General features: G+C 40.3%; 1 protein-coding gene across 14 annotated transcripts in view; it reads right to left on the bottom strand.

Moving 5' to 3' along the window:
• The window catches only part of IMMP1L (inner mitochondrial membrane peptidase subunit 1), an 84,144-nt gene that overhangs the window by 65,696 nt on the left and 675 nt on the right, over positions 1-17,773 (bottom strand). For 2 of the 14 annotated variants that reach the window (XM_070071982.1, XM_070071961.1), the window contains exon 1: positions 1,555-1,701. The exons of the other annotated variants lie outside the window; for them this stretch is intronic. The gene's annotated coding sequence lies outside the window, so the exon portion shown is untranslated. Of the gene's footprint in view, positions 1-1,554; positions 1,702-17,773 lie in introns of those variants that run through there. 14 annotated transcript variants of the gene reach the window in all.

Genomic DNA, 17,773 nt, shown 5'->3' with positions numbered 1-17,773 from the left:
AGAAAAATCATTTGACAAAATTTAATACCCTTTGAGGAAATAAACACTCAGCAAACTAGGAACAGAATGAAGAATGTTCAACATTATATGGGGGCCGGCGCCGTGGCTCAACAGGCTAATCCTCCGCCTAGCGGCGCCGGCACACCAGGTTCTAGTCCCGGTCGGGGCGCCGGATTCTGTCCCGGTTGCCCCTCTTCCAGGCCAGCTCTCTGCTGTGGCCAGGGAGTGCAGTGGAGGATGGCCCAAGTGCTTGGGCCCTGCACCCGCATGGGAGACCAGGAGAAGCACCTGGCTCCTGCCTTCGGATCAGCTTGGTGCGCCGGCCGTGGCGGCCATTGGAGGGTGAACCAACGGCAAAAGGAAGTCCTTTCTCTCTGTCTCTCTCTCACTGTCTACTCTGCCTGTCAAAAAAAAAAAAAAATTATATGGAATATATGAAAAACCCACAGCTAACCATACTCAATGATGAAAAACTGAAAGCTTTTCCCACTTTTGCAACTTGTATTCAACATAGCATTTTAGAGCAATTAGGTAAGAAAAAGATATCCAAATTGGATAGAAAGAAGTAAAATTATCTCTTTTCACAGATGGCATGATATAATATATAGAAAACTCAAAATAATCACAAAATAACATGTTAGAACTAATAACCAAATTTGACAAATGTGCAAGATATAATGCAAGCACATGAAAATCAGTTGTATTTCTATACACCAACAAAGCAGTTTCTTTTATAAAGCATCAAAAAGAATAAAATGCTAAAAAATAAACTTAATTAAAGAGGTATAGCCTAGCACACTAAAAACTACAAAATACTAATGAAAGTCATTCTAAAAGATTTCACATGTTCATAAATGAGAAGACTTAATATTCCTATTTTTTAAGAAAAGATTTATTTATTTCAGAGGAAGAGTTAGAGAGAGAGAAACAGAAAGAGAAAGATCTTCCATCCACTAGTTCATTCTGCAGATGGCTGCACAGCCAGAGATGGGTCGATCCAAAACCAGGAGCCAGGAGATTCTTCTTGGACCATATTCACTGCTTTCCCAGGTGCATTAGCAGGGAGCTGGATAGGAAGTGGAACAGCAGGGACTCAAACCGCACTGCAGATAGAAGCTTAACCTAACATGCCGCAGTGCCAGCCCTAGACTTAATATTCTTAAGTTGATGTTTTTCAAAGTGACTGATAGATTCACTGCAATTTCTGTCAAAATGCCAAAGTTTTCTTTTTTGTTTTGTTTTCAGAATGGAAAACCCATCCAAAAATTCAAAATGAATGTCAAAGGATTGACACTGGCATAGCCAGAACAAGGATGAAGAATAAAGTTGAAGACACACACTTCCTCATTTCAAAATTTAATACAAAATTACAGTAACCAGCACAATGCGGTTCTGGCATAATGACAGAACTATGGACCAATGAAAGACAAATAAATGGTCAAATGATTTGCAACAACAATATCAACATCATTCAATGGGGAAGAACAATGTTTTCAAAAGAGGATGATGATAAAACTCAATACTAACATGCAAAAAATGAAAGTATAGCCTTACCTTACACCAAATATAAAAATTAACTCAAAAAGGATCACTGGCCCACAGCTTGTTGTTGTGGCCATCTGAGAAGTAAACTAGCATTCTGAAGATCCCTCTGTCTCTTCCTCTTTCTTGTGTAGCTCTGAGTTTCAAAATAAATAATTAAATCTTTAAAAAAAGAAAGGATAAGAAATCTAAATGTAAAAGTTAAAACAGCAATACTTTTAGGAAAAAAAAATAAACAGAGCAAAAGCTCATGACATTGGATTCTGAGAGTGATTTCTTGGGGATGATAGGAAATAAAAGAAAAAGATAGAGGCTGCATTGCAGCACAGCAGGTTAAGCCGTGACCTGTGACACTGGCATTCCATATGGGCACTGGTTCAAGGCCTGGCTGCTCCACTTCTGATTCAGCTCCTTGATAGTGGGGCTGAAAAAAGCAGAGGCTGATCCAAATGTTTGGGCCTCTGCCACCTACATGGGAAACCCAGATGTAGTTACAAGCTCCTGATTTCAGCCTGGTCCAGCCCCAGCCATTTTGGCTATTTGGGAACTGAACGATAGAAGATCGATTCTTTCTCTCTATTACTCTACCTTTCAAATAAATCTTAAAAAATATAAATAAATAGGTCTTCACCAAAATTAAAAGCTATTGAGTACCAAAGGATACTATAAAAAGAGTGAAAAGGTAACTCACATAATATTTGCATATAAAACACATGATAAGATATTAATGTCAAGAATATTTGAGGAACTTAATTCAACAATAACAAAAATTCAAAAATGGACAAAGAATGTGAAAAGATATTTCTTCAGGGGCTGGCGCTGTGGCGTAGCAGGTAAAGCTACTGCCTGCAGGGCCAGCATCCCATATGGGCGCAGGTTTGGGTCCCAGCTGCTCCACTTCCAATCCAGCTCTCTGCTATGGCCTGGGAAAGCAGTAGAAGGCAGCCCAAGTCGTTAGGCCCCTGCACCCACATGGGAGACCCGGAAGAAGCTCCTGGCTCCTGGCTTCAGATTGGTGCAACTCCGGCCGTTGTGGCCAGTTGGGGAGTGAACCAGTGGATGGAAGACCTTTTTCTCTCTCTCTCTCTCTCTACCTCTCCTTCTCTCTGTGTGTAACTATGACTTTCAAATAAATAAATAAATCTTTAAAAAAATATTTTTTCAAAGATGATGTACACTATGGCCAAAAAGCCCAGGAAAAGTTGTTCAACACTGACAATTATCTGAGATATGCAAATCAAACCCACAGTGAAATATCTGCTATTAGACAAAGACTCAACCAGTCAGCTTTGTCCCTGTATATCCACCTGGAAGCAAAGTACACTAATAATTCTGTCCTACTGACCTGAAAGAAACTGTCAATCTTTTTCTCCATTAAGGGGAAATAAAAAAAGAGAAAAGTAATTCCAGTTAACTGTATTATCCAACTTGTCCTTCATCAACATGGACAACCACAGATCACCAACATGAAAGGAAATGCAAACATGATGAAAATAACCAACTAGAACAAGCAACCCTGGAGAAATCAGTAGTAATTCAGGAAGAAATGAATTCTATTTAACATCTTCAAAAACAATGTAAAAATACTGCTTCCAAAAACAAATAAACAAAAAAAGAGATATTTGAAAGAGATGAAGGAGTAGAATTAAAAGAACAGAGTTTTTAAAGATTTAAAATGGAATGCTTGTCTGCCACCACCTCCCCCAATACATAAAACACATAAAAAAATCTGTAAGAAAAGTTGAAGAACTACAGGGGAAAAAATTGCAGAAAGATAGACTTATTTTTCCTCTTGAAAAATTCACCCCACCAACACACACACACACACACACACACACACAGTAAAAAGAACTGAAAGAATCCAGAAACTACAGAACAAAAGAAATCAAAATACATAGAACGCTAGATATATCTTTGATCTAGAGGACAGGTCATCAAACTTGAGCCTATGAGCCAGATTCAACAGACTCTCTGTGTTAATAATTATAGTTTAAGTGGGACATTGTCATGTACATTCATTTAAATGTAGCCAGTGGCTGCTTTTGTGCTACAACAGCAGTGTTGAATAGTTACAACAGACACTGCAGGAACTATAAAGCCTAAAATATTTACTATTTGGTCTTTTATAGAAAAAGCTTGTCAAATCTTGAAGTAGAGCTGTGCAGTTTAATATCATAGCAGCTAGCCACATGCAGCTGTTAGTTTATTCTGTGTTGCTATAAGGAAATACCTGAACATATTCAGGAAATACCTGAATATTTTATAAACTAAAGAGTTTTACTTTGCTCACAACTATTGTGGTTGGAAAGTTCCAGCAGCATGGAGCTGGTGCGCCAGCAAGGGCTGCCTGATTCCATCCAGCATGGCAGGAGAACAGAAAGGGAAGTGGCCATGGAAATCCGAGTCAAGAACAAGGGGTAGCCTTGCTTTATCACAATCCACTCTCAAGAGAGCTAAGCACTCTTGGGAAACCCAATCCACTCCTCAAGAGCAGCATTAATCCATTCATGAAGCCAGGGGGCTTCATTATCTTGTGTGGAGGGTTGCCCCAGAGCACAGAGAAAGCACAAAGCTAAGGGCAGCAGGGGCTCCCCAGCTATGCTCAGAAATGCAAATCGCATACCTGGGAACCCTATTGGATCTTAAGAAAAACACACTAAGAAGGTATGCAGTTATAAGCATACCTCTTGGGTTTAGCCCATGTTACTGCAGTAGTCATTTTCTAGCTGTCCTGACTATCCACTGTTCCCTTTTTTATTTTAAATGTGGGATACACAGAGGATTCAAAGATTCTTTTTTTTTTTTTCTTTTTTTGACAGGCAGAGTTAGACAGTGAGAGAGAGAGACAAAGAGAAAGGTCTTCCTTTTCCATTGGTTCACCCCCCAAATGGCCACTACAGCCGGCATGTTGCAGCTGGCACGCTGATCCGTAGCCAGGAGCCAGGTGCTTCCTCCTGGTCTCCTATGCCAGTGCAGGGCCCAAGGACCTGGGCCATCCTCCACTGCACTCCCGGGCCACAGCAGAGAGCTGGACTGGGAGAGGAGCAACCGGGACAGAATCCAGCGCCCCAACCGGGACTAGAACCTGGGGGTACTGGCGCTGCAGGCGGAGGATTAGCCAAGTGAGCTGTGGTGCCGGCCCTACTGTTCCCTTTCAGTTTATGGCAGCAATAGATAGAATTTTAGCTGTCCTGCCTGCCATGCTGTTTGCAGTGTGTTCAATAAATCTAACTCTAGTCATTCTGACTGCTCTGGTGAATTATTTCACCACCCAGAACACAATCCTCAAGTGACTGCTTCCAAGGACTTTCCACAGGCCCTGTCTCTTAAGGGTTCATCAGTCTCAACACCACCACATAAAACTAGGCTTGCTAGCACATGAACCTTTGGGGGACAAATTACATCCAAACTATAGTACTATTTAACAAATAAAATTAAACAAGATAAATGTCCAGTTCCTTGGTCATATCCATCACATTTCAAGTGCTCAATCACCGTAAGCACCTAATTGCTATAGTACAGGACAACATGGATACAGGATATTCCCAACAACACAGGAAGTTCTACAGGGTATGGCTCACCTGAAAATTACTATAATTGGTTACTGGAACTTCATTTTTATTATTGCTATAAAAAGTGTTACAGGAAAAAACAAAACATAAGTGAAGCATGAAGAAGAAATAATTTCAGAAATTAGTAACATTAGAAATAAAAATGAAAGGGGCCTGCACTGTGGTATGGCAAATAAAACTGCTGCTGGTGGCACTAGCATCCCAAGTGGGTGCCAGATCAAATACTGGCTACTCCACTTCCAATTCAGCTCCCTGCTAATGGCCTGGAAAAGCAGTAGAGGACAGCTCATGTGCTTGGGCTCCTGCACCCACGTGGGAGACTCGGAGGAATCTCCTGGCTCCTGGCTTCAGACAAGCCCAGCTCCAGCCACTGCAGCCATTTGGGGAGTGAACCAGCAGATAGAAGACCTCTTTCTCTCTCTGTTAACTGTGCCTTTCAAATAAATAAATAAATCTTAAAAAAAAAAAAAGGAAATGTAAATGATTAATACATGAATCTAAGATCTCATTCTATAACAGCACTAAAATGGATATTTTTAATTTTCAAAGTTAATCAGAAAAATAATGTGAAATGAGAGAAAATTCAAAGATCTGGCATTAAAAATGAAAAATTACATATCATCTTAGATATGGAAGACATTATAAAAGAATTCAACATGAAGAATGCAATCAATGCTATCAAATTTTAAAATAAGAATAAATTGTCTTCTAAAAAGCATAATTCAAAGAGAGAATATTAATACAGAACAAGAATTCTTTTTTTTTTTTTTTTGACAGGCAGAGTGGACAGTAAGAGAGAGAGACAGAGAGAAAGGTCTTCCTTTGCCGTTGGTTCACCCTCCAATGGCCGCTGCGGCCGGCACGCTGCGGCCAGTGCACCGCGCTGATCCGATGGCAGGAGCCAGGTACTTATCCTGGTCTTCCATGGGGTGCAGGGCCCAAGCACTTGGGCCATCCTCCACTGCACTCCCTGGCCACAGCAGAGAGCTGGCCTGGAAGAGGAGCAACCGGGACAGAATCCGGCTTCCCGACCGGGACTAGAACCCGGTGTGCCAGTGCCGCAAGGCGGAGGATTAGTCAAGTGAGCTGCGGCGCCGGCCAGAACAAGAATTCTTTAAGTGTGTAATAGATGGATCCAATTTGATACTGAGTTAATGTTGAAAAGGTTTGTTAAGATCTCTAATTTTACTCTTATCCTACCAAAGAATAACCATAATCATAAAACATTCATATAAGCTGGGAAAGTACAATAAAAATAATATACTGCTCTCTGCTAATATTATTCCATTGGTCCAAGAATTATATATTTCTTCAGAAAAGAGCTTTATTGTAGGACTCTCCAGGCAAAATCCATAGATGTAAGCAGTCTCAGATGGAATAGTTTTAAAAATTGGCCTATTCCTAGGTTCCCATAATTATTTAAGCTGAAGGGGAATTGATCACATCTCAGCAGAAATGTCCATGATAATCAGAATATCACATATGCTTTTGTAGCTTTATATCTATGAGATCTGAGTTGACACATGAAAAGAATACCAGTTAGCTGTTATTTAATTTCTCACATCGGCCACATGCAAATACAGAGGAATCTGAAACTGAAATATATACAAAGCTGGGCCATTCTGGCTCCGGAATTTCTTTTCCTTTTACCACTAAAAATTTTTAGCATTTTAGTGTTTAATCACTAAAACATTTCATTAATCTTTTTTTTTTTTTTTAAGATTTGTTTATTTGAAAGGCAGAGAGGGAGAGACAGGCATAGGAAGAGGGAGAGGGAGTGGAATCTTCCATCTACTGGTTCACTACCCAAATGCCCACAACAGCCAGGGCTGCGTTAGGCAAAGCAAGGAGCTGGAACTCCATTTGGGTCTCCTATGTGGGCCCAAATACTTGGGCCATCATCCACTGCCTTCCCAGGCATATGAGCAAAAAGATGAACAGGAAGTAGAGCAGCCAGGACTGAAATTGATACTCTGATATGGAATATCACAAGTAGTGGCTTAAATCACTACACCATAATACAGGCCCCAATTGCTTCTCATTAATATATTTACTTGATAAACTCCTTTAAATCAAAGCATGTTTACTACTTAACACATTTACCCTTTTATACCAGACAATCTGAGGTATGAGCTTATACAGCAGTTTCTTTTGTAATTTTTTTAAAAAATTTAATTTATTTATTTGAGAGAGAGCTATCAATCTCCAATCTCCTGGTTCACTCCCCAAATGCCTCCAATGGCCCAGGCTAGGAGCCAAAGACCAATTATCTGAGCCATCACTGCTGTCTCCCAGGGACTCCAATAGCAGAAAAATATAGTCAGGAGCAGGGAATCAAAGACAGGCATTCTGATATAGGACACAGAGGTCTTATCCAGTATCTTAACTGTTAATTCAAATGTGCCCTTACAATGCTTTGTTACTTTTTTTTTTATTTTAAGTCCTCTGATTTTGAATCATACTTAAAAATAACTAAAATCAGAATGAATGTAAGTACCCATTTGTCCTGAAGTCATGTATGTCATAAAAATAGAACAAAAGAAAAATCAAAACAAAAATTAGAAAATATGTTGAAAGAAATGCTTATAAAAACATAAAATGGCAAAAGTTATTAAAGAAAATCATACTGCTAACTGTATACAGTCTATTAGATAACAAGAAAGTTAGAAAATCAATGAATTAAGTTTGTAAGACAAGAAGGGGAAAAAACGGAACTTCAGTAAATCAAAAACAAGGAATGTAGAAGTAAGGAAATAATAAAGATAAGAGAATGATTTAAAGTAAACATAAAATTGAAAAAAAATCAACAAAGCCACAGTTGGGCTTTTTTTTTTTAAGATTCATAAAAATGAAATACCTCTAATAAAACTAACAATGACAGGAAGAAGAAAAACTTTCATTACCACTATCAGCAAGTTTAAAGAAAGGAGATATCATTAGTTACCAAAAAGATAAGAGTTGCTTCCATAAGGCAGAGTAAGCTGGTAACGGACCTACACTCCCATAGATAAGAACTCCAGAAAAAACACAAAAAATATTCAAGTGAAGGCTGTACCAATTTAGCAGAAGAAGACTTCACAGGAGAATCTAACATTTAAAATGAGATTGTCACAGAGCAAGTTTCCTATTTTTACACAGTGGCTTAAACTCTAAGAGAAAAGAAGCCACGTGTTTGAAGAACCCGAGGAAGCTCAAACAAGTCAATGGAATGGACACTCCCAGAAGCAATTTGTTTAATTTATGATGAGTTATTTTATTAACTAAAAAATGATGCTAATATAGCAGGGAATAAGTTACTGTAAACGTTGCTGATTAACAGTTCAATCCTAATAGAAACACAAAGGTACCTTTACCCCTGCCTCACATTAAACACAATAAATTCTGACAGTCTACAAAGGTAAATGTTTAAAAGTAAACAGCAGACATATTTAAAAAACAAAGATAATCTTCAAAATCTTAAAACAGAGATCATCTTTACAATATTGGAGTAGACAAACATAGCCATGAAGGGCTAGACATTAATTAAAAAAAAGTTGTCTGAACACATATTTGCTAAAACCAAAAGAAAATTTAATAAATGAAAAGGCAAACCAGATTGAAAGACATTTGTAATATATTTATTTGAAAATGGATTCTTAACCAAACTATAAAACTACAAATCCATAGGTAAAAAACAGATAATTCAAGTTCTAAAAATTAGCAAAATCATAAATATACCTTTAACAAAAGAGGATATTCAACTGGTCAATAAACATATGAACAGGTGCTCAACTTCTTTCAGTTCAAAACCAAGGACAAACTATACCACACAAACCTCTCAGAATGTCTAAAATTAAAAGAGATTGGGTACTGGCAACTTGGATTAGTGGGTTAAGCTGCCACCTACATTCCCAGCATCCCATGTGAGCCCAGGCTGCTCCACTTTTGATCTAGCTCCTTGCTGATATACCTGAGAAAGCAGCAGAGGATGCCCCAACTCCTTGGGCCTCTGCACCCACTAGGGAGACCTGGAACAAGTTCCTGGCTTTGGATCTGCCCTGGTACAGCTATTGTAGTCATTTGGGGAATGAATCAGGAATTGGAAGACTTCTTTCTTCCTTGTCTCTCCCTCTCTCTAACTATGTCTTTCAAATAAATAAAGATAAATACTAAAAGGCAGAGAGAGGGAGAGGGAGCGAGAGAGAGATGGTATACTAAGTGCTGTTAAGGATGAAAAGCAATTGAAATTCTCAACACTCCTGTTAAGAGTGTAAATTGCTAAAATCACGTTGGAAAAATGGTCCCAAAGGGGAAACATCCAAATGTCTTTCAACAGTAGAGTAGATAATGAATTAATTATACAATTTATAAATTTATCAGATATCTGGGGCCAGAGCTGTGGCGTAGCAGATTAAGCCACAGTCTGCAGTGCCAGTATCCCATATGGGTGCCAGTTAGCGTCCCAGCTCCTCCACTTTCTATCCAATAGACCTAGGAAAGCAGCAGAAAATGGCCCAAGTGCTTGGGCCCCTGAACCCACATGGGAGACCCAGATGACGCTCCAGGCTCCCGACTTCAAATCAGCTCAATTCCGGCTATTGTGGCCATTGGGGAGTAAACCAGTAAATGGAAGAACTCTCTCTCCCTTCTGTAACTCTTTCTTTAAAAAAAAAATATTTATTTGAGAGGTAGAGTTACATACAAAGAGATAGAGAGACAGAGAGAAAGGTCTTCTATCCACTGGGTCACTCCCAAAATGGCCACAATGGCCAAAGCAGAACCAGTCCGAAGACAGTAGTCAGGAGCTTCCTCTGGGTCCCCCAAGCAACTGCAGGGGCCCAGGCACTGGGCCATACTCCACTACTTTCCCAGGTCATGAGCAGAGCTGGATCTGAAGAGAAACAGCTGGGACATGAACCAGCATCCATATGAGATGCCAGCACCACAAGTGGAGGCTTAGCCTATTACGCCTCAGTGCCAATCCCTCTCTGTAGCTCTTTCAAATAAATCAATAAATCTTAAAAAAATTATCAGATACTGTGCAGCAGTAAGAATAAATCATTTATAACTATACATACTAATAAGCATCATTTCACAAATATAATATTAAAAGAACTCGAACACTGTATGGTTTAATCTATATAAGGCAGAAAAACAGATAAATCTGTAATCTGAAATCAGGACTATTATTTACAGGAAGGAGGCAAAAGGGGACTACCTGAGGTTCAGGAACTCCTTCAGTGGAGGCGTGACCTTGGCATTCATTCATTCAATCATGTTGCAAAATACCAGCAGGACTAACAGTAAGCCTCTACGCTATCTCTGTCATACACTTCATCTGCACAGACACACCAGTAACAGACTCTGGGGCTAGAGAAGCTATTGAAAAACCACCTGAAGAAATGCCACCTACTCTTTGACAAAGGAGCTAAAATCAATCCCTGGAGAAAAGAACGTCTCTTCAACAAAATGGTGCTGGGAAAATTGGATCACCACATGCAGAAGTATGAAACAAGACCTCTGGCCGGCGCCGCGGCTCAATAGGCTAATCTTCCACCTGCGGCTCTGGCACACCAGGTTCTAGTCCCGATCAGGGCACTGGATTCTGTCCCAATTGCCCCTCTTCCTGTCCAGCTCTCTGCTGTGGCCCAGGAGTACAGTGGAGGATGGCCCAAGTCCTTGGGCCCTGCACTCACATGGGAGACCAGGAGAAGCACCTGGCTCCTGGCTTCGGATCAGCACGGTGCGCCGGCCGCAGCACACCAGCCGCAGCGGCCACTGGAGAGTGAACCAACGAAAAGGAAGACCTTTCTCTGTCTCTCTTTCTCACTGTCCACTCTGCCTGTCAAAAAAAGAAAAAAAAAAAAAAAGAAAGAAAAAAAAGAAACAAGACCTCTACCTTACATCTTATAAAAAAATCAACTCAAAACAAAATGGGGCCGGCGCCGCGGCTCACTAGGCTAATCCTCCGCCTAGCGGCGCCGGCACACCGGGTTCTAGTCCCGGTCAGGGCGCCGGATTCTGTCCCAGTTGCCCCTCTTCCAGGCCAGCCCTCTGCTGTGGCCAGGGAGTGCAGTGGAGGATGGCCCAGGTGCTTGGGCCCTGCACCCCATGGGAGACCAGGAAAAGCACCTGGCTCCTGGCTCCTGCCATCGGATCAGCGCGGTGCACCGGCCGCAGCACGCCGGCCGCGGCGGCCATTGGAGGGTGAACCAACGGCAAAGGAAGACCTTTCTCTCTGTCTCTCTCTCTCTCACTGTCCACTCTGCCTGTCAAAAAAATAAAAAAAAAAAATGGTATGGGGCAGGTGGGGAGCTGGCACTATGGCCTAGTAGCTAAGCCTCTGCCTGAAGCACTGGCATCCCATATGGGTGTCGATTCTAGTCCTGGCTGCTCCTCTTCCAATCTAACTCTTTGCTATAGCCTGGGAAAGGAGAAGAGGATGGTCCAAGTACTTGGGCCCCTGCACCCATGTGAGATGTTAGAAAGAAGCTCCTGGTTCCTGGCTTTGGATAGGCTCAGCTCCAGCCATCACGGCCATTTGGGGAGGGAATGAGTGGATGGAAGATCATTCTCTCTGTCTCTTCCTCTCTCTGTCTGTAACTCTACCTCTCACATAAATAAAACCATTAAAAAATGTTTTAAAAAGTGGATCATGGATCTGAATCTACGACCTGATACCATCATATTATTAGAGAACATTGGAGAAACTCTGCAAGACATTGGCATAGGCAAAGACTTCTTGGAAAAGACCCCAGAAACACAGGAAATCAAAGCTAAAATAGACAAACGGGATTATACCAAGCCGAGAAGCTTCCATGCTACAAAAGAAACACTCAGCAAAGTGAAAAGGCAACCAACAGAATAGGAGAAAAATATCTGCAACATATGAAGCTGATAAACGATTAATATCCAGCATCTATAAACAGCTCAAGAAACTCAGCAACAACAAAACAAACAATCCAGTTAAGAAATGTGCAAAGGACCTGAGCAGGTATTTTTCAAAATCAGAAATTCAAATGGCCAACAGACACATGAAAAAATGCTGAGGATTGCTAGCCATCAGGGAAATGCAAATCAAAACCACAATGAGGTTTTATCTCATTCCAGTTAGAATGGCTGTCATACAGAAATCAACAAACAATAAATGCTGACAAGGATGTGGGGGAAAAGGTACCCTAATTCACTGGTGATGGAAATGTAAACTAGTACAACCATTATCGAAGACAGTATGGAAATACCTCAGAGAGCTGAAAACAGATATACCATATGACCCAGCCATCTCACTCCTGGGAATTTATCCAAACAAAGTGAAATCAACATATGAAAGAGTAGTATGTACCCCAATGTTCATTGCAGCTCAATTGTAGCTAAGATATGGAACCAACCCAGATGTCCATCAACTATTGACTGGATAAAGAAATTATGGTATATATACACTATGGAACACACTGAGGCATGAAAAAATGAAATCCTGTCTTTTGCAACAAAATAGATGCAAATGGAAAGCGTTATACTTACTGAAATAAGCCAGTCCCCAAAAGACAACTATGATATGTTTTCCTGGCTCTATGGTAACTACTAGAGTACCAAAAATGTAATACAGAGGAGTGAAATTGGCATTTTGAACTTGGATAATTGCTTGTAACCCTTGTCTCTACTGTTGAGGAAGTGTTGTTTTTCTTCATACTATTTGTTGAACTCATTAGGGTTAATTTTATGAGTATAGAGTGGACTGAAAATAGATCATTGTGGAAGTTAGGAGAGGAAGGAGGAGGACGGGTGGCAGTGTAGAGAGGAGGGAGGGTAGGGTAGAAACTATCACTATGTTCTTAAATCTGTATACATGAAATACATGAAATTTTTATACCTTAAATTTTTTAAAAAAACAGGAAAAGAATCAAAAAAAAGAAATACCCATTTGTGTCACAGAGTGCTACTTACTTACTGTCGCTCCCCCTCTTCATGGAGGAACGACACTAAACCCTGCCTAGGCTTCATATCCGAGTCACGGCACCATTATGTCGCTCCCCCTCTTCGCGGAGGAACGACACTAAACCCTGCCTAGGTTTCATATCCGAGTCACGGCACCATTATGTCGCTCCCCCTCTTCGTGGAGGAACGACACAAGACCCTGCGCTGTTCTTTTGTCTGCTCGGCCCTCCCCGGGTTTGCTGCTGGTCCTTCCCGGGTTGGCTACCGTCCCTCCCACCTCTGTGGAAGGGCGGTTCCCCCTGCCACCTTCCCCACTTCCGCGGGGGAGCGGCACACCACCGGCCGGCTCTCTCGGGGGCTGCTCAGGTGTTCCTTCAGATAGATGTTCCTGGTGCATGTTGTCTCTCTCCTCCTTTATAGTCCTCTTCCACCAATCCCAACTCTGCTACCCACACGCCAAGTACGCTGCTCTCCTCCAATCAGGAGCAGGTCCTGCTGTTTATTGGCTGAACTGGAGGCAGCTGTGTAGAAGCTGTTTCCTCCTCTCCCAGCGCCATATTGTGGGAGAGCAGATGCACAGAATAAGTCTTAATTCCAGTAACTTAGTCTAGTCCGAGTTGCTCCCAGTTGCTCCCCACACTTACTATGTCCATGTATATGTTTTTAATATAACAGATGTGTTGCCTGCAGTTGAAGGCAGCCTGCCTTCAATTATAACTGAAGGTTGAAATTTTCTTAATAGCTGATTTTGCATTGGCAACACAGTAAGATGGCTTTACTGAGGATGTGTTCATTGAAGTGCAATTTGAAATATAAGTAGAAGTTCCATAGTGACCTTTTGAAGAAAGGGATTATGATGAGTACAGGAAACTAAATGAATGCCAAACTGCAGAGTAAGGGAATTTATAGAGTGATGTGGCTAAAGATGTAGGTGAAAGAATGCAAGTTCTTAAAGGGTTCTATTTTTATATGATCAAATTTATAAAAAGGTTAAGATGATTTGTGAATGTGGAGAATGGACTACAAAGAGAACCAAAGACGAAGGTTAAACACCCTAGAAAGGATTGGAGAACTATTAAGAAGTTAATTCCAAGGGTCCAATGGACTAGATTTGGTAGAACGAAGCATGAGAGAAGAAGTGAGTTTAGTGAGGTTCCTTGGAGTAAACAATAAATTCTACAGTTGGTTATATCATTTATTGAGATAAAAGACATTCAGTTAGGGGGCATTATGAATTTGAGATCCCATTAAAGACATCCAAGATGCAGGGAAGTACCTAGATACATGATTCTAGAGGTTAGAAAAAGTGATCTGGACTACAACTATGTTAGTCATTGGTATACAAGGGGTAACTGAAATCATGAGGTTAGAGCAATTTGAAATGAAAAGACAAAATGATCTTATTGGATACCCCAAGATTTAATGGCTGAAAATAAGAGAAAAAAGCTTTTTTATTTATATCTTTTAGTCATTGAATTGTTATTCTTCCTTTCAAAGACTAATCCCGGGCCAATGTACTGGACTCCTCATTCAGGTCCTTTATCAGTTGTCTACAATCTGTTTCTAATACCTTCGGATTCTCTCTCTCAACAAAACTCCACCCTCAAACCTTTGTCATCTCCCTCTGCTACCCTTCGCAGTAAGGCTTTCTAAAAGGTAAAATGGTCTACTTTTATGGAATACTCAACTTCATGTACTATTCACTTCTAAAAACAATTATTTGACTTGTAACTTTCCTACTCTGAGAAATCTGCCTTTAACAGGCACAAATAAACAATTATTTTTATTGTCTAGCTGTCAAATGTTGATGTTCTCCAAAGTTTATCTACGATTCTTTTTCTCTTCTCATTCTAAAGCAAATATTTCTTGGCAAGTTTAACTATTTCCTTGGGATAAACTGCCACTATGTATTTAATGATTTCAATCTGCTTTTAACTACAAATCTCTCTCCCACATAGGCTACAATATACAAGACGCCTGTACTTGGTTATTCCACGGCAACCTCAAATTAAACATGTTCAAAACAGATGAAAACCTCAATTTATGATCTCCTTCCCCTAAAACATCAGAACTACAAATTCTGTGGCTCCTTCTTTATATCCATCCTCAACAAGCCACAAAACTCTCCAGGTGGAAACTTTTAGTCACCCTTGATTCCTTCTCTCAACTTTTACCACTTACACCTATAGAAATCTGTGTATTCATCAGTTTTGTTAATCCCAGTCACACCTGTAGCCACTTCATTTTCTTTTAGCACACTTTTTGCCATTCCATAAACAGCAAACATGATCATCATCATTCTTTTACTTTAAAATATTCAATGATTTCCATTAAGAAACAAAAAAGCCACCACACTCTTGCCTAACTTCTCTAGTCTCCTGTTAGCATTCCATAACAATCCTGAGAACTACTTGCACAGAAGCATGAAAGAAGATTTATTGAAGGTGCAGCCATACCATTCTCCATAATGGATTTCACTTTCCTTAATGCTTTCATCTTCTACATATCTTTTAAAAATCAGAATAAAGTTCTTGCTCAGCAGAAACTGTCCAAGTCCCCCCTCTCTCCAGATCACTTGTAGTTTACATTATTAAACCATTTACAGGTCCACCTCCCCCAACTGTGAACTCTAGGAAAGCAGAGACTAAGTATTTTTTTCCTCCTATTACCTCAGCTCTTAGCACTCTTCCCAGAACTTAGTGCATACTCAATAAATAGTTAACAGCACACCTAAACACAGTCTTTTAACTCTTGCTTTACACAAATATTTTATTTATTCTAATGGTCTATATTCAACTCTACTATATGCTGGCAAGTCAAAATATTTGGGATCACTTGGAAGCAAAGGTTTTGTCTTTGTTAAAAAAAAAAATAATAATTTTGTATTCTAAGATAGTGTTATACCAGAGGTAAATCCTGGTTTCATGAATGCCTTGTTGTGTACATGGCATGCTGCCCAAATTACAGACAAAATTGGAAAATAATTTCTCAGTTCTAGTAATAAGCAAATAAAGCACCATTACCATCACCTTAAGAAAAGTAAAAGGTTAAGTAATACAGTCAGAAGTAGGAGAATATGTAGTAAATTAGCTTATAAAATTACTTGTGGTATTTCAAAGTTTTCACTACATCAAGAATACACAAGAAGTTTCTATGGGATTTGTACTGTTTTTCTACTTTTTGTTTTGGTCTTCCTAGTTGTAATTTAGTGGTTATTTACTATAGGACAAATTTTGAACATACTATTCAATGTATTCATTTTCAGTACATTAAACTTTTTTTTTTCTTTTTCTTTTTTTTTTTTTTTTTTTTTGACAGGCAGAGTGGACAGTGAGAGAGAGAGAGACAGAGAGAAAGGTTAAAGGTCTTCCTTTTGCCGTTGGTTCACCCTCCAATGGCCTCTGCGGCCAGCGCATTGCAGCCGGCACACCGCGCTGATCCGAAGCCAGGAGCCAGGTGCTTCTCCTGGTCTCCCATGCAGGTGCAGGGCCCAAGCACTTGGGCCATCCTCCACTACACTCCTGGGCCAGAGCACAGAGCTGGCCTGGAAGAGGGGCAACCGGGACAGAATCCGGCGCCCCGACCGGGACTAGAACCTGGGTGCCTGCGCCGCAAGGCGGAGGATTAGCCTAGTGAGCCATGGCGCCGGAGTACATTAATCTTACCTCCCCCAGATGAGACCATTTTTATTACTATGGATCTGAAATGACAAGACCTAAGCAAACAGTAATCACTGAGCAGCAATTTTACTAAGATTTGTATTGGTGAAAGATTTTAAATGAAAGCAACCTTGATCAAAGAAAATACTGTTAAATGGCAAGGTCTTCTGAATATGGTTGTTTAAAAAACTCCCAAAATTATAAAATTCACCAGTCACCATTTAGTGATACTAATTCCAATTTATCCAAAGGAATCAGACAAAAGCTTTCAACACATCAATGAGATTTAAAACAATTCAATGGCAAGAATTTCACCAAGGTATGGATGTATTAAAAAGTATCAGAGAGGGGCTGACGCTGTGACACAGTGGATTAAAGCCCTGGCCTGAAGTGTCAGCATCCCATATGGGCACCAGTTTGAGTCCTGGCTGCTCCTCTTCCAATCCACCTCTCTGCTGTGGCCTGGGAAAGCAATAGAAGATGGCCCAAGTCGTTGGGTCCCTGCACAAGCGTGGGAGACCCAGAAGAAGCTCCTGGCTCCTGGCTTCAGATCAGCTCAGCTCTGGCTGTTGTGGCCATTTGGGGAGTGAACCAGTGGATGGAAGACCTCTTTCTCTCTACCTCTCTCTGTAATTCTGTCTTTCAAATAAATAAAAACAAATCTTTAAAAAAAAATAAAGTATCAGAGATCACTGAGATAATAACACAGACGTGCAGGCAAAATTTGTGAGAACTTTATATAATATTTGCCAATCACAAATGCCTTTAAAAATCACTTACCCATCCCACCCCCAGCTCAATTTCAGAAAATTTTAAATCTAAAAACACGGCTCTAAATTTTTTCACATATAAAATTCATCTTTAATTTTAAAAAAGCTTCCATTTAGAGGTCACAAATCACCAGAAAACTAAAGTATGAAAACATCCAATTCTTTATCAGTTTTTTTTTTTTTTCTGAGCGGGAGGGTGTAGAAACCTAAGTATTTTTTGTTTTTTGCAGCTGTTTTAACAGAAAACGACAATTAAATGTGTGAACAAGGTTGTCAGAGTAACACTTGTCATTCATACTGATCATGGAAAGACATC

The sequence above is a fragment of the Oryctolagus cuniculus genome, chromosome 1 (genome assembly GCF_964237555.1).
Source record: "Oryctolagus cuniculus chromosome 1, mOryCun1.1, whole genome shotgun sequence".
Classification (NCBI taxonomy): domain Eukaryota; kingdom Metazoa; phylum Chordata; class Mammalia; order Lagomorpha; family Leporidae; genus Oryctolagus; species Oryctolagus cuniculus.
Note: the sequence above shows the minus strand (reverse complement) of the source record. Positions and strands in the feature narration are given on the sequence as shown.